General features: G+C 47.4%; 1 protein-coding gene across 10 annotated transcripts in view; it reads left to right on the top strand.

The window, feature by feature from the left end:
• The first annotated feature begins 15002 nt into the window (after positions 1-15002).
• Positions 15003-22146, top strand: part of SORBS1 (sorbin and SH3 domain containing 1) — a 204108-nt gene continuing 196964 nt past the window's right edge. For all 10 annotated transcript variants that reach the window (XM_060101735.1, XM_060101746.1, XM_060101755.1 and 7 more), the window contains exon 1: positions 15003-15162. The gene's annotated coding sequence lies outside the window, so the exon portion shown is untranslated. The remainder of the gene's footprint in view (positions 15163-22146) is intronic.

Genomic DNA, 22146 nt, shown 5'->3' on the forward strand with positions numbered 1-22146 from the left:
TCCCTGGCCAGAACTCTTTGGCATCCCTGGGCTTCTGCTTACCCATCCATTGTCCGTCCACCCATCCATCCATCCATCCATTTATCCATTTCATGAAGCAGCCTTTGCCGAGTGCTTCCTTGTGCCAGGACCTGTGCTAGAGATGAACCAGATGATGAGTCCCTTGTAGTCGGAGACAGAGGGAGACAGATGAGTGAACAGGCGATTACAGTGCAATGTCGTGGCTGCAGATCACAGCAGCATCACACTCAGCTTGTGGGGAAGCACAGAGAGACGGATGCCTGTTTACTGTTGAGCGTGGGGGAGTTGGGGAGGCTTTCTGAAGACACTTCCCCTAGTGGGACTTGCTTTTTACTTTCTACTGTAAGTATTTGCCTTATCTTCACTGGTACACTGAGGTCCTTCGTGTTCTCCTCAGCTCTGGACGCTTCTCCTGTCACTTGGACCCCTGGTGTAGTGTTCTGCATTTAACAGCCGCTCAGGTATTTATTAAATGAAACAAGAAGCCCAGATTAATTAGCCTCAAGGATCCTAACACGGAAAAGGGTAGGTGAGATGTTCTTCGCTGCCCTTGGCCTTCGTGGCTTATCTAGGCAACTGGTATCCTCCAAGGTCTCTCTAAATGAGTGCCTGCCCCTCCCGTCAGTCTTTTTTTTTTTTTCCACACTAAGCGGTCTCTGTCCCCACTCCACCCATGACCGTTGCCGTGGCTGACTGATGCCGAAGAGGAAGAGCTGCGTGAATGGAGCCCCAAGTCCCACCCCCTCTTTGGTCTTGGTTTCCCCTTGGAAGGAGGGGGTTAGGGTCCAACCCCTAAGGACACTGCACCTCTGACATTTAGGAAACAGTACTTTGAGGAATCAGCTGCCTCAGCCAGCTCCTTCTTTTATCTTCTAATAAATCCAGCTTCCCTTGAAGTTTCCTGGTGCCACAGGGGGTGGTCCGTGCATGATAAGAGATGGCCAGGCCAGGAAGATGACCTTTAATAAAGGTGAAAGGGCCACTGGGAGAGCGGGGATGACGGGCCGTGTGGCCGTGAGCCACTATGCTGTGTGCTGTGCTTGGCACTGAAAGAAGATCCAGGTAATGGCTCCAGCTGCTGCTGCAGAGGAAACCAAGAGAGGCGGATTGTCACAGGAGAGGGTTCTGGCCGAATGGTAGCAGACGTTTCCCTGAAACTGTGCCGAGCAGCCTTTCGTGGGAAGAGGTAAGGTTTGCTTGACGACTCATCCTCCCCTCTCTTGCCCTCCTTTGTTCTTTCTGCAGTAGCTTTGCACAGGAAATAGGAAGGCGGGCCAGTGTTTCTCTGGTTAGTCCATTTTGGACTGACAGAGTTTGCCTGTGTGCCTGGCCCTGCACTGCGTCTCTTACATTCCATTAAAGCAGTGGTTCTTCTGCTTTGGGGGAGCATCAGAATCACTTGGGGGTACTTGTTAAAAATGCATATTCCTCCCTGGTGGGGCCCAAGAATCTGTATTTTCAACACTGTCCCCTAGGTTTGTACAGGTTGTCTGAATATCTTCAGCTGCTTGTAACAAACTCTAACTCAGATTGGCCAGCAGTAGGGAAACTCATCATCTCTCAAACAGGAGTGGTGCCCTACTCAACTCCACGACCCGCCATTCATGTGGCCTGCACTGTTTTATGAATTCATAATTTATGAATTATGCCCCCCTCCCGCCGGAGCTGTGCAGTGGGGGCGATTCTGAATCCAGAGGTTGGGTGGGCTTTGGGGTTAATTCAGTGGCTCCGTGATGTTAATTCAGTGGCTCCATGATGTCAGCAGGGCCCCGAGTTCTTCCCATCTCTGCCATCTTGGGTGCTGGCTTCATCTGCAGGCTGGGAATAAGACGGCTGCAGCATTTCCAAACATTTCAGTCAGATGCAAACCACATCCAGAGGAAGAAGGACATAGATCAATCCCTGGCTCTCTCTCAGGCATCTGAGGCACCTCCAGCACCTTCCCCGATGCCTCCTTGGCTGGAGCCGGGTCCCATGACCACCCCAGGCCAATCACTGTTCACCAGGAGGCAGCCGTGCTTCTGGAGCCCTCTGGAGCGGGGCTGGGTACCTGGACAAAGTGGAGGGTCTGTTAGGAAGGAAGAAGGAGCGGGGACTAGGGGCTGGGGAGGCAACCACCAGGGCCCAGTGCCCAGGTGGTTTGCAGACCACAGGCTGAGACGTGTTGCCTGACGTCCTCCTGCAGGGCTGGGGCTGTTGGTAAGGTTCTCTCCGTCCTGCAGATGAGGAGATGAGACTCACTGAGCTCCAGGGACTTGGAGATAACATGCCGCCAGAAGGTTGTGGGTTGGGAGTGAGGGAACCGGGGTGTTTGAGAGGCCTTTTTAGCCCTAGGAGAGCAGAAATCATCCTTTTTTGCTTTCCTGAGGTGTCAAAGCAGCCTCCTTCCTTTCTGATTTCTCCTCGGCCTGCAGTTATTCATGGCTGGAGGCCTATGGGAAGAATTCTCTGGGCACGAACAAAACTCTGTATTGTGCTTCCCCCATGTCCGTTGTGCCCAAAAGCAGTTGAAAACATAGTTAGCTCCCGTTTTGGGGGGATACCCCTGGCAGCCCCTGTGCTAGGGGGTGATCTTGAATCTTGAATCTTGGCAACAACCTCTTCATGATCTTGAATCTTGGCAACAACCTCTTCAGTTAGGCTTTATTATCTATATTTTCCGGATGGGGAAACTGAGGCTCAAGAAGGTGAAGCTGGGGCTTCCCTGGTGGCGCAGTGGTTGAGAGTCTGCCTGCCAATGCATGGGACACGGGTTCGTGCCCCGGTCCGGGAAGATCCCACATGCTGCGGAGTGGCTGGGCCCGTGAGCCATGGCCGCTGAGCCTGCGCGTCCGGAGCCTGTGCTCCGCAACGGGAGAGGCCACAACAGTGAGAGGCCCGCATACCACACAAAAAAAAAAAAAAAAAAAAAAGAAGAAGAAGATGAAGCTGACTGGTGGGTCGCACAGTTTGGTGGTGGAGCCAGGATGGTTGACACCCTGCCTCAAAGTCGGTGCTCCCCTCTCCGCCCTGCGGCTTCTCAGCAGCTGCCAGCCTGGTTATGCCCCGTAAGGAAGGTTCTCAGGGAAAGGGGTTTTAGTGTCAAAACAGTTCCAGAGGAGCTGAATGTTTCCTGTGGGAATAATTCTCAGGGCACTAGGAAAAATATCCTGAGCATAATAAACACAAGAAAGAAACAGGAAGTCTGGTTTTGTTATATAGCAGCTAGAATGCGAGTAGGAAAAACTCTCCAAAGAGCCCAAAGGTTTGTTGGATTTGAAAATGCAAGGCCCTGACCGAGAGGGTAGGAAAACCACCCTGGGTTCTTGAGACGGTGGGTCAGTGGTGGACAGTGTGGCAGTGAGAAGGAGAGCTGGCTACAGAGTCTGAGTGTGAAAGCCTCACTTTCCCCCCAGTCCTACTGTGCTGTGTGACCTTGGGCAAGTCACTTAGCCTTTCAGAGGAAATGGGGTCCTGGCTGGCACCTCGCCAGGCAGAGGGAACAGAGAGGTAAAGGGTGGGGCGAGCCTTGCCAGCTGGCCAGGACTTGCAAAGGTTAGAGTGTCAGGGTGTCAGTACAGAGTAGACCCCTTGAAGTTTTAAACTTAGTGCAGCTCTAAGGTTGTGAGCTGTTAGTCATCTCCAGCACAGGGGCACATCACAGCCGGTGGAGGGTAGGTGTCTGGCTGTGGCCTCATCTCGAGGAGAAATCAGCTTGCCTGAAAAGCCTCCTTTTTAAGCTCTGGATGTTTGGAGACCCTCCCTGGGTGTGTTGTCTGGCCTGTGCCTTGAGGAGTATTGTCTGCAGATGCCCAGGAGGAGAGGGCAACAGTACGAAGTGGGCAGAGATAAGTGTCCTGGGCTCAGTTCAGAAGGTACAGACCATGGCTACTGTGGGAGGACCCCGGGGGCTCTGGAAGCTCTGGATACGCTGGGAGGAGGGAGCTGACAATGTGTTGATGATGGACCACAGGCTGGGGCCACACACACAGGTGTGTGTGGGTTTGGGAAAATCGACAGGTGAGGCCCTTTCCAAGTGCAGCCAACAGACCTCTCTGATGGTGGTAGCACCGGAGAGACGATGACTTGACTTTTCAAATATGAACAGAGGAAATAATAGGGGTTTTTCTTTTTCCCAGGAAAGCACATCTGCAGCTTCATAGGGTTTTGGGTCTGCAGCAAGGTATTTAAGATTAGCTTCTCCCAAAACCATAATTCAAAAAGACACATGCACCCCAATGTTCGTTGCAGCACTGTTTACAATAGCCAGGTCATAGAAGCAACCTAAATGCCCATTGACAGATGAATGGATAAAGAAGATGTGGTACATATATACAATGGAATATTACTCAGCCATAAAAAGGAATGAAATTGGGTCATTTTTAGAGACGTGGATGGACCTAGAGACTCATACAGAGTGAAGTCAGAAAGAGAAAAACAAATATCATATATTAATGCATATATGTGGAATCTAGAACAATGGTACACATGAACCCGTGTGCAAGGCAGAAATAGAGACACAGATGTAGAGAACAAACATATGGACACCAAGGGGGGAAAACGATGAGGGGGTGGGGTGGGGGGTGGGATGAATTGGGAGATTGGAATTGACATGTATGCACTAATATGTATAAAAATAGGTAACTAATAAAAAATAAAAAATAAATAAAAGATGGAAAAAAAGATTAGTTTTCCCCTCTCATCCTTCCTGCCCCCTCCCATTTATTGAACACCTTGTAAACATTTGTTGAGCAACTTCTGCTCGGCAAGCTGAGCTTGGGGCCCAGGTTTCAAAGACCAAAATCATTGCCCTTGAGGAGTCTCCTAGGTAAACAGGATAATTACAAAGCTGGGTGATAAGTGCTAACAAGCATGTACAGGGTCCTCTGGGAGAGTTAGGAGGGAAGGACAGTTATTTCTCAGAGGAGGTGACACCTGAACTGGGGCTGGAAGGCTTGGGTGGGGAATGTACCAGGTGGCCCAGCCTTTTGGAAGGCATTGTAGGCAGAGGTAGGTAACAGCTTTCATCTGACCATAACCAAGTTCATGAGTGCCTGCTATATGAGTGGTGATGCAGAAGTGAATGGGACTCAGTCCCTGCCCTGCAGATGCTCACAGGCAGAGGTGACTAGGAAATGACTGTGCAGGTGACATTGTGACTGGGACATGGACAGAGTCCTGTGGAAACATATGGGCCCCCTTAACTCAGTTATATTTGCTTATCAGTCCTCCTGCTGGGGGACCCTTTGCAGGTTCTTTGATTGCTTCTCACCAGTGAAGAGCTCTGTTTAAGAAGCTAGCTTGCTGTCTGCTGCCCTAGGGGTTGGCCTTGCCCTTCAGCAGCTGTGGCATCTAATTTATACTTATGGATTTCTTCCTGGTGGAGCCAGCCCTGGACTTAGGAAGTTGGACTTGGGCAAGGAAGGTACTATCACCTCTCTGGGCTTTACTTTTTTCACTTATTTATAAAAATGGCTGTTGGACCAGGTCAGTTTTCTCAAGCAGTGGCCTAGGGACCACCTGCCTTAGAACGTCACAGGGTGCTCCTTGAAATACAGGGTCCTGGGGAGGGGTGGGGGGTGGCTCCTCTCCCCATTCATATACTGTCAGACTCGGTGTGGGTCCTGGGATTCTGCTTCTAACAGGCACTGCAGCTGATGCATAGACATCTTAGAGTTTGGGGAGCTGGGCTACATGATTTCAACCTCTAATCCTTTCAGCCCTAATCTCCTCAGCCATGTATATGACCACAGGAACTGGAAAAAGAAAATGTTAGCTCACTTGATGTTTTATCCTAGGTCTGATGCCTTCAGCAAACTTGTCCATAGTTTAGGTGTCCTCATTCTTGACGGTGTGTGCTTGTGAACTGTTCAGCAGGCTGGCTTTGATATTCCTTGAAGAAGAAAAGCCTTGTTAACATGCATCTGAATGTGACCGTCAGAATCTGTTTATGAGCTGAATCATTGCAATAAACACCCATCTCAGCTTTTCAGCTCTGGCTTTGGAATGTTTACCCGGCTTCCCTTTTCTGAGTCATTCTGCCTCCGCTCCTGCATTCTGACGAGGTCATTTGCATGGTCTAACATGGAGGCACAGGTTTCATCTTCTCTTTGACCAATGGCATCTCCGCTTTGCTTCCCCTCCGATCATGATCATCTTTGTGAAGTTATTAAGGGAGGCTCACAATTTTTTAATAGCTGCCACGTGTGTTCCCCTTGTTTTTGGTATTGTGTCTGAAAACACAGTTTTTAGTGTTCAAAGCAAGTAAATTAGGGCTTTATATGGCTGCCTGGGAGTCTTCCCCAGTTTCTTATCCTTTCCCTTCAGAAATCTCCTAATAGCCCCTAAGATTCCGCAGTGCTGGTGACTTTGAGAAGCTGTTGCCTGAAAACCACTCTCAGTCTGACCCTTTCATATCACTCAGGTGTGAAAGAAATGGTCTTAGGTGAGGGCGTTGTATTTTGTCCCTTCATAAAGATAAAACCTTGGCACCTAGTATTTTAGATCTTAAATATTAAGATCTTGGTTCACTTCTCATTCTGTTAATCTGTGCTGTGGTTTTCCTTGTGAAGGTTGACCTGTAAACACAGAATTTTACACTAGTAAATTCTGGTGAAGCCCTCCACATTACCCAGGTGGAAGAAATCCAGAGCTGTCCTGAAACTGCGAAAAGTGGTAAATGGAGGTGTGCTGCCCCAGAAGACAGGGCCAGCGTGAGTCTTCCCTGTATTCCCCGAGGTTCTTGCGCGATTCTCTGCCCACAGTGGGTGCCCAATAGGTGGCTGCTTGAAGAATGAATTTCAAAAATATGATAGACCAGTAATTAAACTGGTGAAGGCATGGAATTAAAATGGGGGGGGGGAATCAGTGTGATTTTGAATTTGCCCTTGGATATTCGTTAAGTTTAATTTTCATGGAAATACCAGTTAGATGCAGGATTAGTTGCAGTGCAGACTGGCAGAGAGGAGAAGAGGCAGACGTCGTCGGCATCTGAAGTACTTTGGTACCTCTGTTAGTTGTTTATTATCTGCCAGTCATTTTGTTAGATAATTCCCAGGGACTGACTGATAAGCCCCTTCATTTGGTGTCCAGGGAAACTGAGGCACAGGAGTGAAGTAATTTCTCTAAATTTATGTGGTGAAGCTGTTGGCAGGCTAGTTGACCCATACTGAAGAAGGATTTAGAGAGTACCTCCTCTCTACTGGAATGCACGAGAATCAAAGTTTAGCTTTGCAAAAATTGTTAGAGGTGAAGGAGCTTCCCTTGGAACGTAGAATTGCTTTGTGACATTTCTGTCCGGCTTGTTGGCTTTTGCTGGTGTCTCTCCAAGGAAGGGGAGCTCACTATTCACTGAGGCAGTTCATTTTATTTTTGAATGCTTCTAATTATTAGAATTCTTTAATATGAGCCGTCATCAACTTGTCTTATAATTTTCTCCTTTGGGCACCATGTCTCAGTAACAAGATAGATAAGGTTCTTGCCTCCTGGAGTCTGGTATTAGTATAGTAGAAGGAGCATTGAACTAGATGTCAGCAGTACAAGGCAAAGACATTTATTTTAAAAAAAGAAAGAAAGAAATGAAAGTTTTGTATCACTTGCAACCTGTATGAACTTGGCTAAGACACTTGAGTGTCTGTTCTCACTTCATTTTGCAGAGGACCTTATCCCTTTGGACCTTCCAAAGCAGTGAACGTTCACTGGGGTGACGTGCCTTGTAAAATGTTAATTGTTATCTATTACAAGGAGTAGTGGTAGCTCTTGCTTTCAGAGCAGTAGTTCTCAAAGTGTGGTCCTTGGGCCAGCGGCATCAGCATCACCTGGGAACTTGCTAGAAATACAAACTCCTCAGCACCACCCCAGAACTGCTGACTCAGAAACTCGGGAGTGGGGTGGGGCTTGAAAATTGTTTTAAAAGGGCTTCACGTGAGTCCAATACCTGCCCTTGTTGGAGACCTACTGTAGACCAGGGCAGTAGTTCTCAGCCATCGCTACATATTGGATTCACCTGAGAGAACCTGTACGTGCTGCGTCCTGACGAGGCAGGTCAGAATCTGAAGGCAGGGCTCCTGCAGAAGCTGCTTGTGTGATTCACGTCTGCAGCCAGAGCTGGAGAGGCCAGGAGTTGGGGGGCTGAGGAGCACCGACGGTTGAGCTGCCCAGTTTGGTCTGAGTCTTGGCTCTGCCCTTTACCAGCTTTGTGGCTTTTGGCAAGAGGACTCTGGCCTCAGTTTGCTTGTCTGCGTAAAAATGCCCATCCCTCAGGGTTGTCGTAAGAGTCATGTGAGATGACGTGTTTAAGTATCCGAGGATGTGTCCCGGCTGTGGTGAGTAAGGACGGAATTTATTGGTGGTGGCCCTGGGTGGCCCTGGGTATTTTGAGAACCCTGATGGTTCTCATTTCTCCACACTAAGGCTCTTTACCTCTTCCTTTTAGGGCGTAATTTCTAGCCCCCTCTTTTGGGAAACCCCATTTTGTCCATGACTCTCTTTAAAAGGCAGTGTCCCATTTGACAATACCCATCACAACTACAAATGCAGCCACTTTTTGTCCTTGTAATTCCAGTTTTTGGAATTTGTTCTACAGGTATGTCTGCATATGTGAGAAATGATGTGTTTGTTTCTTACAACATGATTTGCAGAAGCAAAAGACTGGGATAACCTAAATGTTCATCAATCTAGGGTCTCTAAGCTTTTTTTTTTTTTTTTTTTTTTTGCGGTATGCGGGCCTCTCACTGTTGTGGCCTCCCCCGTTGCGGAGCACAGGCTCCAGACGCGCAGGCTCCGGACGCGCAGGCTCCGGACGCGCAGGCTCAGCGGCCATGGCTCACGGGCCCAGCCGCTCCGCGGCATATGGGATCCTCCCAGACCGGGGCACGAACCCGTATCCCCTGCATCGGCAGGCGGACTCTCAACCACTTGCGCCACCAGGGAGGCCCTAGGGTCTCTAAGCTTTTGAACGCTGTGGCTATGAAAGAGAATGAGGCTGCTTCTCAGGTACTGGCGTAGAACTCTATAGGATATGTTTTTTAAGTGAAAGAGGAGAATATATGTTTATTTGCTTGTATATACATGCAGTGCATTTGAAAGAGTACAAAAGAAATGGGTAATGTTGGTTGCCTCTGAGGAGGAGACTGGGTGGAATAAAGATTTTTCACTATAAACTATTGGGTGCTTTTTATTTATTTTTTAAAAATAAATTTAATTTTTGGCTGTGTTGGGTCTTGTTGCTGTGCACGGGCTTTTCTCTGGTTGCGGCGAGCGGGGACTACTCTTCCTTGTGGTGTGCGGGCTTCTCACTGTGGTGGCTTCTCTTGTTGGGAGCACAGGCTCTAGGCGCACGGGCTTCAGAGCGCAGGCTCAGTAGCTGTGGCGCGTGGGCTTAGTTGCTCTGTGGCATGTAGCATCTTCCCGGACCAGGGCTTGTACCCATGTCCCCTGCATTGGCAGGCAGATTCCTAATCACTGCGCCATCAGGGAAGCCCCCGGGGTGCATTTTAAATGCTGTGATTTTAACCCATTAAAAAGTTAAAAGTGTGGTGTCCTAGCTGAATCCTGTGCTCGTGGCCTGACCATTGTGGGATAGAGTGGGAGTATTACCATTTTCTTCCATGAACTGGACCCTGTCCTACTTTCGATGCCATTTAAGATTGCATTACTCTTGTCATTGTGAGCTCCGATGAACCTTGCGGTCAGAGACAGCACCCAGCTCTGTTTCACGTGGATGGTTGCCAGGGCAGGTCTCATGGACTCGAGGAAGTTTCAAACTACCCCCGCCCAGCCTGTACTTGCACAACAGGCTTTGTTTTTGGTCCAGAATGCTGGGCTGTCAGGACCGTTTGAATCTTGATTCTGCCGGCTATAACGTTAGCTCCTCTTTGCCGTTTTGTGCCGTCTGGGGAGTTGATGAGGCTGCCTCCTGAGTCTGTCTTTTGTCAAGTCATTGTTGAGGAGACATCGGACAGGGTGTGGCGAAGAATCGAACACTGTGTTGTGCTGTCGGTAACCTTTCTCTAGCTCATCATCAAGCCATTGGAGACACCAGTGTACACATCTTAAGAGTGCTGACCCCTGGGCTAATAGGAAGACAGACCAGGAGCTCAGTCAGGTGTAATAAGTGCCGTGAGAGGGCTGTGTACAAAGTACAGTGATGGCCCAAAGAGGGAGTGATGTACATTGTGTAGGGGTAGTTGTTCAGCTGGCTAGATGGGCATACCCTTGCACAAGCTGCTTGACTATTTCACTAACTTATCTATAAGTGAATCACAAGAGTTTTTAAAGATGCTTTGCTGAAGTCAAGATACGTGATAGCTCTCGCATTTCACCTGGTCTACGAACTTGGTAATCACAACAACGAACAACTGGTTGCTTTTTGGCACAGCTCGGTCGTCGTAGACTCGCATTGCCTCTTCCCCATGTTCATTCCTTTCTAAATGTCCCCAAACCATTTGTTCTCTACTTTTGCCAGGAATCATTGTTTGTAGTTAAAAGGGCTTTTTTTTATATATATAATTTTTTAATTTTTGGCTGAGTTGGGTCTTCATTGCTGTGCGCAGGCTTTCTCTAGTTGCGGTGTGCAGGCTTCTCATTGAAGTGGCTTCTCTTGTTGTGGAGCACAGGCTGTAGGTGCACAGGCTTCAGAAGTTGTGGCACGTGGGCTCAGTAGTTGTGGCTCGTGGGTTCTAGAGCACAGGCTCAGTAGTTGTGCACGGGCTTAGTTGCTTCGCAGCATGTGGGATCCTCCCAGACCAGGGCTCGAACCCGTGTCCCCTGCATTGGCAGGCGGATTCTGAACCACTGCGCCACCAGGGAAGTCCCAGCAGGCGGATTCTTAACCACTGCGCCACCGGGGAAGCCCTATCAGGGCTTTTTATTTGTAGATGTCAGGATCACCCACTTTCCTACTTTAAAGTCGGGACATTTGCCCCTGTCTCACGCCATTGGGCCCCTTTCTCCTTTTGTGATTTTGAAGTTGATCAGTTGCAGTCCTAAGAAACTTTTATAGTCAGTTAAATATGCATGAAAGAAATTATACGTTGTCTAAAGAAAATTTGGAGCCACATCAAAAAGTGGACGGAATGCTAAAACAAATCAGTCCTGGCACGACACTCCAGCTCAGCCCCTGTTAACATTTTGGTGTTGTTACTGCCAACTATGTGAAAAATAATCAAAGCTTACAATCAGACTGCTTGGAATGGCTATGGTTTACAGGGGGAGCCTGACGCCTCAGCTAATGAGTAAAGTTTTTAGAGGAGCATGATTCAAGTGTGTTCAGCCGGTAGTAGAAGCATCAGGAAGAAAGGGGTCAGCTTCATCTGGGCAAGGAGGTGGCTAGGAAAGGCTCCACAGGACAGATGACCCTTGATAAGTAAGCAGAAGTAGTAGCTGGAGGAAAAGAAAACAGAATTGTATATAAGCCACAGTCATAATCATGTGCTAAATGTATATGAAAAAAACTGCAAGGAAATGTCCCCGAATAATACCACAGTAGGAATGTTGATGAGTGTGGTTTTATTTTCTGTTTCCCAAATGGGAGTATATTGCCTCTTGTTAGTATTTTTCTTAACACCACACACATGTGCCCGGCCTTCAGCGACTCAGGGTTAGCAGAACTTGGCTGCAGGCCTGCTGCAGCATTAGGAGCTCGGAGCCAGGCTGGCAGTGCTCATGCAGCCCTGTGATTTCCATTGGTGGTACCTGAGGTTGAAGTAGAGAAGCTAATAATACAAGGTCAGACCTTGCTTTTCTGTGCTGAGGTCTTACGTAGCAAGTTACTTTCAGAATGTTCCAGCGCCAAAGCTTGAGATCATGGTTGGGGAGGTAAGTGACGTTATTGGGGGCACAGAGAATGTTTACATGCAGACTTCTCCCTTCCTGCTTCCCTCACTTAAAAATCATGAAAAGCAAATAGGTATTTACTGCTGTCGTTCCCTGTGATATTTCTGGCACGTAGGTTTTCCCACCCCCAGCATTGATTTCCAGTGACCAGATCCGTACACAGAAGGGAGGGGCACCTGCAACTGGGGAGGGCCCTGCCGCAAGTCCTCCAGACATTGAGTCCTGTCTGATTCAACTCTACCACCAGGAAGAGGAGAAGAGTCGTTGGACTTTCCTGGGTCCAGATTTTGGCTTTGCCTCTTACTTGTCGTGAAACTGTAGGCAAGGCCTTTGAACTCAGCTTTTCATCATTAAATTGGGATGATATAATTGACCTCACATTTGTAAGGATTGAACCAGGTACTTAAGCACTGGTCTAATACCTGACCTATGAACAGGTGTTGATACATCATGGCTACTCTTATTATTTGTCAGCCCCTCAGGTGTGTCCTATATGTGGTCGTGCAGAAAAAACTCTGGCCCTGCTCTCATTATCAGCGCTTTGCACCCATGATTCTGTGTATTGACGTGAAGTTGGCAGGGAGTGGGGTGCTAGTAGTTGTGGTTCAACAATATAAAATAGTGTTCGGCAGAAGTTCACTTCAGAGGTCACTTTTTTACAAGAGACTTTTTACAAGATCCCCCAGGGGCGGCCTTCATGGAATGTCAGGTGATCTGTATACATCAATAAAAGCTGTGTTAAAATGGGAAACATGCATATGTGAAGCAAGGGCTCAAGAAATATGTGTTGATTGACTAGAAAAACAAAAAAGGGAGTAATTAGGAGCTGGGAAGAAGAAAAGGGAGAAAAGGAGGCCCCTGTGGGTTGGATCTTGGGACCATGGAAAAGCTTCCCCCCGCCCTTCCTGTCTCTCTCTGACCTCTAACCACACTGGGACCTGGCTCTGAGCTTTGAGGGCCTGGAAACTTAGTTAGTGATGTGACTTCATACTTATTTTTTCTGGACAGCCCCAGTTTTTACTTTTCTCCCACTCTGAGGTCCTGCTGAATTCCAGATTCAGTGTTACTGGTGACCAGAAACAAGATAAAACTAGGGAAGTAAGGTTTGTCCTCTATCAGGAGGACCTGAAGGGTGGGGAGACTGGCTCAGAAACTTCCAGAGAAAGGATGATGAAAGAGTTAACTAGTCTCCATTTGTCTGCCTCTTAAGATGAAGAAGTCATCTGTACATTAGGGCTGACCTGTTCAGTTGTGTGGACCAAGCTCTCTCTGTGTGCCATCCATCTCTGCCTGCTGTGAAATATTAGCTGTATCTGAAGGTGTGGTGTGATCTTCAGTCCTCTCCCTCCATTCTTACCCTGTCACAGCTGTTTGGGGACTGGGAAGACAAGGGGTCAAGCAAAAGGGGGGAATCTTAGCTCTGAGGTCTGGCACACAGTAGGTGTTTAATAAACATTCTTCCATCTCATCCGGTGCAGGACCCATCTGCGGTAAGTACATCAGATTCAGGGCCTGGATAGAACTGGAACTGTCCTTTGTGTGTTTGTATCTTTTTAACAGTAGGGTAGGTGGTATTTGGAATATTCAGGTTAGTATAATATATAAAAAAACCCTCAATATCTTTTTGTAGAAATGTCCATTTTAACACATTTTACAAAGAGTGAAAATCTGTTGGTCTCTGTTTAGCTGCCTACTACCCTTTGCCTAATTTGTAGAATCATAGCTTTAGATCTAATAGATTAGATCTGTCCTCAGTCTTTTTTTTTTTTTTTTTTTTTTTGGTGGTACACAGGCCTCTCACTGTTGTGGCCTCTCCCATTGCAGAGCACAGGCTCCGGACGCACAGGCTCAGCGGCCATGGCTCACGGGCCCAGTCGCTCTGCAGCATGTAGGATCCTCCCGGACCAGGGCACGAACCTGTGTCCCCTGCATCGGCAGGCGGACTCTCAACCACTGCGCCACCAGGGAAGCCCTGTCCTCAGTCTTACTGCAGTCTCTTAAGCCTCCCAGTATTTATTACAAAATGCTGGTGGTGTTTTCATGCCCTGGCACTGCACAAGCATAATGTTTCATTTATTTTTAAATAACTTAAAATGTTTGTTTTATAAATCAAGGTATATTTTATCATTTAATTGGAAAGGGTTTGCCTAAGTATATTTAGGCGTTTAAAGGCTTATTTTAGAAGCTAAAAATATCTTTAAACTCCGTGTCTGGTAACTTACTTGGTGGTAGGGTCCGCTCAACATTTGTCAGTTTGCTTTTCTTATTTTGCAGGAGATTGGGTGCTGACGTCATACAGTTGATTGGTTAGGTTTGTTATGTCTTTGATGTCTGCTATTTGGTGGGGGTGGGGTGGGGGGGCGTGGAATCACACATCCCTCTTGAACAGCCTTGGTAAGTAGGGCTGGGGGAGCAAGACCAAGGCTATCAAGGCAGTGTCAGGTGGTGGCAACTTGACACTAGGCTTCCTCTTTAACATCATTCTCCTCTTTATTTTTCCTTCTCTTTTCTTCTTGCTGTATATCCCTTGTTTCTCCCTACCTTCCTGCCCCTGAAATTTTTTGTGTACATTGTTAGACGTGGTGCGTCTAGGCTCGTGGTAAAGAAGAGGGCTGTGCCTTCCTTCACTCCCCTTTCTTGCTCCTCCTCATATTTCAGACTTTGTTTTGATAAACATTTTAGAAAATGTCCTTGGCCATTTCCCCATGCCTTGCCGCATGTGTAAAAGTCAGTATGGGTGTTGCAAAGAGGGTGATGGCTCAGAGGTCAGCAGCCTTTCCTAAAATGGATGTCAACTATTTGTGACTCCTCTTTTGGTGCTGGGGGTGGTGGTGGTGACCTGTGCTAACCCTTGGCGGGGACTGGCAGGAGGTGGTGACTTTCACCAGGGCCAGTGGCAGCACAGACTCACGTGCTGCTGAAGCCTGGCCAGCACCAGGCTCCTTGGTTTCCGCTGTGCCCACTGCTGACTCCGCCTTTCAGCTATTGTGTTTTGTCTTCTGAGGTGTCATTCATATTGGCCACTTAGTCTGTGCTGTTCCACAGCCTTTTCATCATTGGAATTGCACAACTTGAACATTTTTGACCTTGTAAGGCTTTGTAGAAGAGACTGTAAATTCCAGATCACTCTGTACAGCAGGGGCTGACGCCTGGGTGAGATTGTTGCTTGGATGGATGGCCTTGGTCTCTGAAGGCTGTTGTGCAGTTGGTCTTGAGTGTATGTTGAACACATCCCAGAGGGAGCTGGTGCTGCATAGAAGACTGCTGGTGGGCATGAGCCCAAGGAAAGCTTGGGAATATAGACACCTGCTTCTTTCACAGCATACGGTATTTTTTCGATTTCCTGATGTAGGAAGGGAGGTCCGGGTTAATTAAGTGTATGGTTAACAGTCTCCTTTAGCTTGTTGCTTATCCTTGGTTTATTCCAAGCCAGTTTCAGGAGGTCTGTTCTGTAAATGCTTAAATTGGCTTTAACCATGATCATTTTGACATCTATGATAAATACTAAATAAACAAGATCATGCATACCTTATTAGACAGTTTTGAGTTTTCACCAACATATTCTTTAGATGATTTAGTCAAAAACTAGAATTATTTAACATTTTGACTTATGTATGCTTTATTTAACAAGTGCATGAAAATGCTTAAGCATTTGCATAAAAAGTTAAATGATTATTTTGTAATCTGTATTTCTTAAAGTTTTATACATTACTTTCTCATTGTTCCTGAATTTGTTGTCCTATACATATAATATATAGAAATGTGGATAATGAAAGGAAGGAAAAAAAGAAAAGTCAGTGGCCTAACATTCCTTCCCTCCCCACCTGACAGCTCAGCGTCTCTGGTTAACCTTCACTTTGGGTGAGGGAGAGCTGAGCTGCAGCGTGGCAGGGTCCTGGCAAGGGCCAGGCAGGTGCGATTTCTTGATAGGTTTTGACTGGCAGGCATTCTTATGTGCTCAGCAGGTTTCCTCTCATAATGGCCATCCAGGCCACTCTTAAATTACTGTGGAGGCATCCTCCCTGGGGCCCGGGGAGGTGAAGTGACTTACCCTGGGTCACATAGTCGTGGAAGAATCCGGAATAGTTGTCTTTCTGCAGTGTGTTTTACACCATGTTGCGTTGGCTCACCGAAGCCTGTACACACTTCAGTCTGGAGAAACCTATACCCCGTGTGGGGAGAGGTAGCTGAATATGGCTCACAGCACACATTTTGCAACCTAATTTGGGTTCCAGTTCTAGCTCTGCTACTTATTAACTATGTGATCATGAGTGTGTTCCTGACCTCCCTCAGTCTGTTTCCTCACCTGCAGAGTGGGAACCATACCTACCTTGTTAGGTTTTGAGGATCACCCCGGCTGTTCCAGGATATAGCCACTGAATACATTGCAGCTCGCAGCAGCGTTTTCCATGCTTTCAGAGTTCAAGCTGGGATGAGGCTGGAGTCATCCCTTTTTAACTGATACTGAGATAGGGAGAGCTGCAACAAATTCCATACCTGCCTGGATCTTCACTTCATTCAGCGCTTGCCCTGTGAACAAACCAAGGCCCTGGGGGTTGTGTATCCATTGGAGGAGGATACCTGTGGGTTTAATAACTTGTGGGTTTTATCATCAGCCTTTATTGACCAAGTGATAATGGCAGAGGCAGATTGATTTTTTTTTCTTCTTTTAATTGGGGCAGAAAGAGTTGTATGCTTCTTCAGGTAACCATGAGTCAAGACCTTCTGACTTATCTGTTCACATGCACAGCCAGCTGCACACAACCTCCTCTTCCCTTTACCCGTCCCTGCTCAGCTGCCCTAGTATGATTCATTCTTCAAATATTTGAGGGCCCACTGTGTTCCAGGCACAGGGCCAAGTACCAGGGAAAGATACTGGGGAGCAGAAACAAACCTGGGCCTTGACTCCATGGAGTTTATGGGGTTGTGGGGAAGACAGACTCTAAGGGTAAAATTCTAATCATTGTAAGGCTATGAAGAACTACCTGGGGCCATGGGAACATATTAGAGAGAGTTGACCCAATCTGGGAGACCAGGGAAGGTTCCCAAAGAAGTGACGATTGAGCTGAGCTGAAAATAGGCCAGGGGAATAGGTGGGTGAGATGGGTAACCTGACCTTTGCCACCCCCTGAGCCTGCCACCCTCCCTTTTTCCCTTGATCTTTTGATCTTTTAGGAGGCAATTAATCCTCCTGCAGTCAATTCTTCTGTAATTTCAAATGTATGCTTTTTTTTTTTTTAATTTTGACCACACCACTTGGCTTGCGGGATCTTAGTTCCCCAGCCAGGGATTGAACCTGGGGCCCTAGCAGTGAAAGTGCCAAGTCCTAACCACTGGACCGCCAGGGAATTCCCAAATATATGTTTTTGGGTTTTTTTTAATTGCATAGTTTTCAGGGCAAAAACATAGTATGGCTGCTACTTTGGGAGTTAATATAATCTGCAAACATTTGTTGAATGTCTACTGTGTGGCAGGCACTATACATACATTGTCATTTAATCCTCTAAACAACCCTGCCAGGTGAGTCTTACGGATGAAGAAACTGAGGCCCAGAAAGGCCATGTGACTTGGGTTTTGTCTCCTTTTGGTTAATGATGGGAAAGCTGGGATTTAAACCTTCTGGCACTGCCAAACCTGCCTGTGCTCTCTTCTGCCTCTCCCTCTTGTAGATGGACTTTTGTGGCTTGATCTGAGGATCCAATCACCATCTCCATGTTGTGTCCATGGGAAAATGCAATCTGAGTTCCAAACTTCCAGTTTACACATGAACTTGGTGCATAGCCCATTTATCAGTTGAGGATCGTTGTCTGTGTCAGGTCAGCATTGAGACTAAGTGGATCTGTCTTGAAGTGGGTTTAAAATTGCTTTTTCAGTTCAAATCCAGAATTAATGGAGGACAGTCTTAGAAATAGTCACTTGAGGTAAGTAACAATGGGCTGGATAAAAAGGAATGTCAGTATCATTCCTGCTGCCAGCAGTGTCCCTGGGGGCCATGGGAAAAAAGAAATTGGTATGGGCTGGTAACTCTCTTTTTCCAACCTTATTTATTTATTTACCTTTGGCTGCGTTGGCTCTTCGTTGCTGTGTGCGGGCTTTTTCTAGTTGTGGCGAGTGGGAGCTACTCTTCGTTGCGGTGCATGGGCTTCTCATTGTGGTGGCTTCTCGTTGCGGAGCAAGGGCTCTAGGCACGTGGGCTCAGTAGTTGTGGTGCACGGGCTTTCTCCGTGGCATGTGGGATCTTTCCGGACCAGGGATCAAAGCTGTGTCCCCTGCATTGGCAGGCAAATTCTTAACCACTGTGCCACCAGGGAAGTCCTGGGCTGGTAACTCTTAATTATTTAGAGTTAAATCTTGGTGACTTTCCAGTGGCTTGTCAGTGATGGCTCTGGGTGAGGGTAACCTCTGTCGGTCACTCCATCTCTCTGAACCTCAGTCTCTCTACCTGTAAGATGGGATAATAATTCTGCTTTATCTACCTCAGCATTGCTATGAGATTCAAACGAATTATAGGACCTTAGAATTAGAAGGGAGTATCCCTAACATATTATATTTGGAAGTGTTTTGTAGGCCTAGGTAAATGCATGCCACTTTTGTTGACTTACCATTATGGTTCATATTAACAACGTAAAACACTGGTTCTCAAACTTCAGCTGTTTATTAGAATTACCTTCAGAGCTCATTAAGCTACAGATTGCTGGGCTCCTCCTCCAGCATTTCTGATTCAGTAGCTCTAGACTGGGACCAGAGGATTTGTATTTCTAATACGTTCCCACATAATGCGGATGTTGCCGGCCACCTAGCTCATACCACCCAGATCTGGAGCTGCTTGGCTCTGCCGCTCCCTCAGGCCTAGGGAGAGACAGGTGAAACCCACTGACCCTTGGAGGATGGTGAGTGTAGATGTTAGTTCCAGACCATGTGGTAGCCAGACAGAGTAAGTGGGCATTGGGCAAGTGGCTGTGATGTCTGGAGTTGGGTGGAAGCACTTAAGCGTTTCCTTGGAAACCCTTAGGACTTGGTAGTCACCACTTCTCAGGGCTGTGGTGCTGGGGGCAGAAGGAACCTATTTCAGGGGGCTTTGGGCCAAACTTGGACAGTCCCATCCACATTGGTGAACTCCTCCATTCTTTTTTTTTTTTTTTTTTAATTTTTTATTTACTTATTTTTTTGGCTGCTCTGTGCAGCTTGCGGGATCTTAGTTCCCCAACCAGGGATCGAACCTGGGCCCCAGCAGTGAAAGCACTGAGTCCTAACCACTGGATCTCCAGGGAATTCCTGAACTCCTCCATTCTTGGGGCTGGCCCAGATCCACTCAAACTCAAGCCCTCTTTGACGCCTGTGAAGAAATCACCTTTCTTCTGATCTTCCAAGGTTGCAGTGGAGGGAGAGTCTCCGTGTTGGGCTGGGTGGCTCATCAACACATTCTCTCTCTCCCGCTAAGAGATTTCCCACTGATTGTTCCAGCTTCTTTCTTCTCTCTCTTCACATGTGTGGTTTCTGCTTAAATCTTTTCCTCATTGAGGCACCCAACCTTTTCCTAGTTACCCCTATGTCAGAAGAGGACAGGCCGGAACAGGCTAGCAGTAATTCTCACACACTTGGGGTCACATTGAGTAACAGGTTAAAGACAGATTCCCTGGCCACGCCCTCAAAGGTTCTGATTTCTCAGGTCTAGAGAGATTCTAGGGGTTCTGATGCCAGAATCTGAAAACCATACTTAGGGAAATAACTAAAGAGATTTTGACTTGCTTTTCAGTCTGCCAGCATGTGGTGAGCACCACTTTTACACTGCTCACCCCAGAGCCCCTGCTTGGTCACCTGTCCCCCTTAGAGTCTCCCACCTGGAATCTGTATTCCAGCCCTGAGAGATGCAAAGCCGTGGGGCTGGAAGGGGAGGGGTTTGCTTAATGGTTGCTTTCTTGGTCGACCAACAGATGACCTGACCTTTGGTTTCTCTGAGAAGAAAACCTCAGGGTATCTGTTTCACCCTCTAAAAGAGGTCTTTTACCTGGAGTGTATTTCCCAGTGCAAGGTCTGGGTGACCTCTGTAGCCCATATTTGCTCCCTTCTCACAGCTTTTTGTGGCTGAAAATTGTTTTTAAGATTTTTCTTTTGCTTTAATGGCTGTCTGACTAGCTGTCACTGGGCTGATTTTTATCTCAAACTATATTGTAAGCTTCCTCGAAGTTAAGATGTCTACATGGTGCTGGGCATACAGATGTCTAATGGTGGGATAGGTAGGTTTACCATGATGTTTCTGGGCTGGGTTGGGCTGGCCACTGCTTGATCCTTACACAGATCTCAAAACCATGACAGTAAGGGTCTAAAACTGGCTTAATCTCTACAGTGTCTCTTAGCTGGAAAGTCATTTTTAGTACAGGCCCTTGAGGATTACCGTCATCAAATAGTACTTCCAAGGAAAGAGCCCAAGGCAACTGAAGACCAAGGTTTTCACCAAAAATAGACTAGCATCAGGAAGGGAGCTGGTCAGACAACTCTTCCACTGCATCAGTGGTTGGCAGAGGCTCCTGGCTATGACAGAGTTAGCTGGGCATCCACCATGGCGGCGTATTACTCATAAGGCTAGTTGAGCGTGTATGAGTTTTTGTGTATGAGGGAGAAGAGAAGAAGTCCTTACTTCAAACACCATTCTTCCTGTGTCTCCCAAGGGTATACTTTTGTCCCCTTAAATGTTTCTTGTTTCTTTTTTCCACATAATAGTCAATGTTCAAGATTGTGGAGAGGAAAATTCAGGAAACGGCTAAAGAACCCAGTTTTCAAAAGGGTCTGGGCAAACCCTCAGCATTTTGTAAAGGGCTCTTTCTAGTCTGGATCCCTTCTGTGGTGTCATGCCAGATGCCTCCGGCAAGATTGCTGGGTGCTTGGCCCATTTTTGCTCTCAGTCTAAAGTAACTTCTTGGTTCATTCTAGTTCTTTTTTTTTTTTTTTTTTTGGTACGCGGGCCTCTCACTGTTGTGGCCTCTCCCGTTGCGGAGCGCAGGCTCCGGATGCGCAGGCTCAGCAGCCATGGCTCACGGGCCCAGCCGCTCTGCAGCATGTGGGATCTTCCCGGACTGGGGCACGAACCCGTGTCCCCTGCATCGGCAGGTGGACTCTCAACCACTGCGCCACCAGGGAAGCCCATTCTAGTTCTTTTTAATCTGTGGCTTATTGCATTTGGGTTACTCAATTTAAAGCGAGAACATGGAATCGATTCAGTAGAACCACAGACCCAAAGACAGAGCTGTGAGAGTCGTTCCTGGAGAGCCTAACTGGCCCACAGAGATCTCGCAGCCATGTGCTGCCAGGGTCTTAAGCCCAAGTACCCCACTTCTGGATTTAATATTCTTCTCCATACCCTGAACTGCCATTGCAGAGATCCTGGTTTCCCTCTGCTCCTCCACTTGGCCAAACTGAAATGTGGCCAGTAGAGAAGGAAGGGTTTCCAGGGCTGAGGCCGATGGAGCCATTTAAGTTCGAGGAGACGGATGAAGAAAGGGTTGGTGTTCAGATTGCATTTTCAAATGGGCTGGGAATCACACTGGCTGTGAAAACATTATCAAAAATCTGCAAAATCAACATTCTTTCTTCCTGGTAAACATGAAAGCTCGGCAGCTGCACCTCCCGCTCACGTGTTGGGCCAACTGCTGTTCGGGACATCATGCCTCCCTTGGCAGTGCATGGGAGCTGACTGGAGCCAGGGTTGGCGTTCCAGCTCTTGCTGTGTGGATCAGGGCGTTTCAGGGCTCTCAAAAGCTGGACCAGTCACGTTGTCGTTGGACTTAAGCTGGGGCATATATCCATCTATCCAGGGTTACACGGACCCTTTGATATGGCTGTCCATCGCTAGTCAGGTTTTGCCGAGTCAAGACCCAAAGCAGGCAGGAGAACTGATCTTAGTCAAAGGTGATTTGTGGGTGACTTCTTTTCCACCAGAATCCTCACCCTCTTAGTCACCTCATAACCTCTGTTATCCAAGAGAATTTTGTTTATTTCAGAGAATCGGCCCACACACAGGTTTGAAGCCAGTCCAAAAGGAACATTTGCCACTGTATAAAAACTTACTTTCCTGGTCTTTGAGAGCTGAACCCCCCGTTTTAGTTGCCCCTTCACACCCCCTCGCCAGTTTCCTACATCATTTGCAGAAAACTTATGGTTTGGCAATCTACTGGTTTATTTCTCAGAACTGGAGCAATTGCCTTTCTTCAGGAGATACTTGGGGAAAGCAGAACTCCCTAGTTTACGCTCTTTTCTTTCTTTACAATTTTTTTATGTATCTTCATAGGGAAATGGCTCAGGACTGTTACCAAG

This window comes from Mesoplodon densirostris, chromosome 1 (genome assembly GCF_025265405.1).
Source record: "Mesoplodon densirostris isolate mMesDen1 chromosome 1, mMesDen1 primary haplotype, whole genome shotgun sequence".
Taxonomy (NCBI): Eukaryota; Metazoa; Chordata; class Mammalia; order Artiodactyla; family Ziphiidae; genus Mesoplodon; species Mesoplodon densirostris.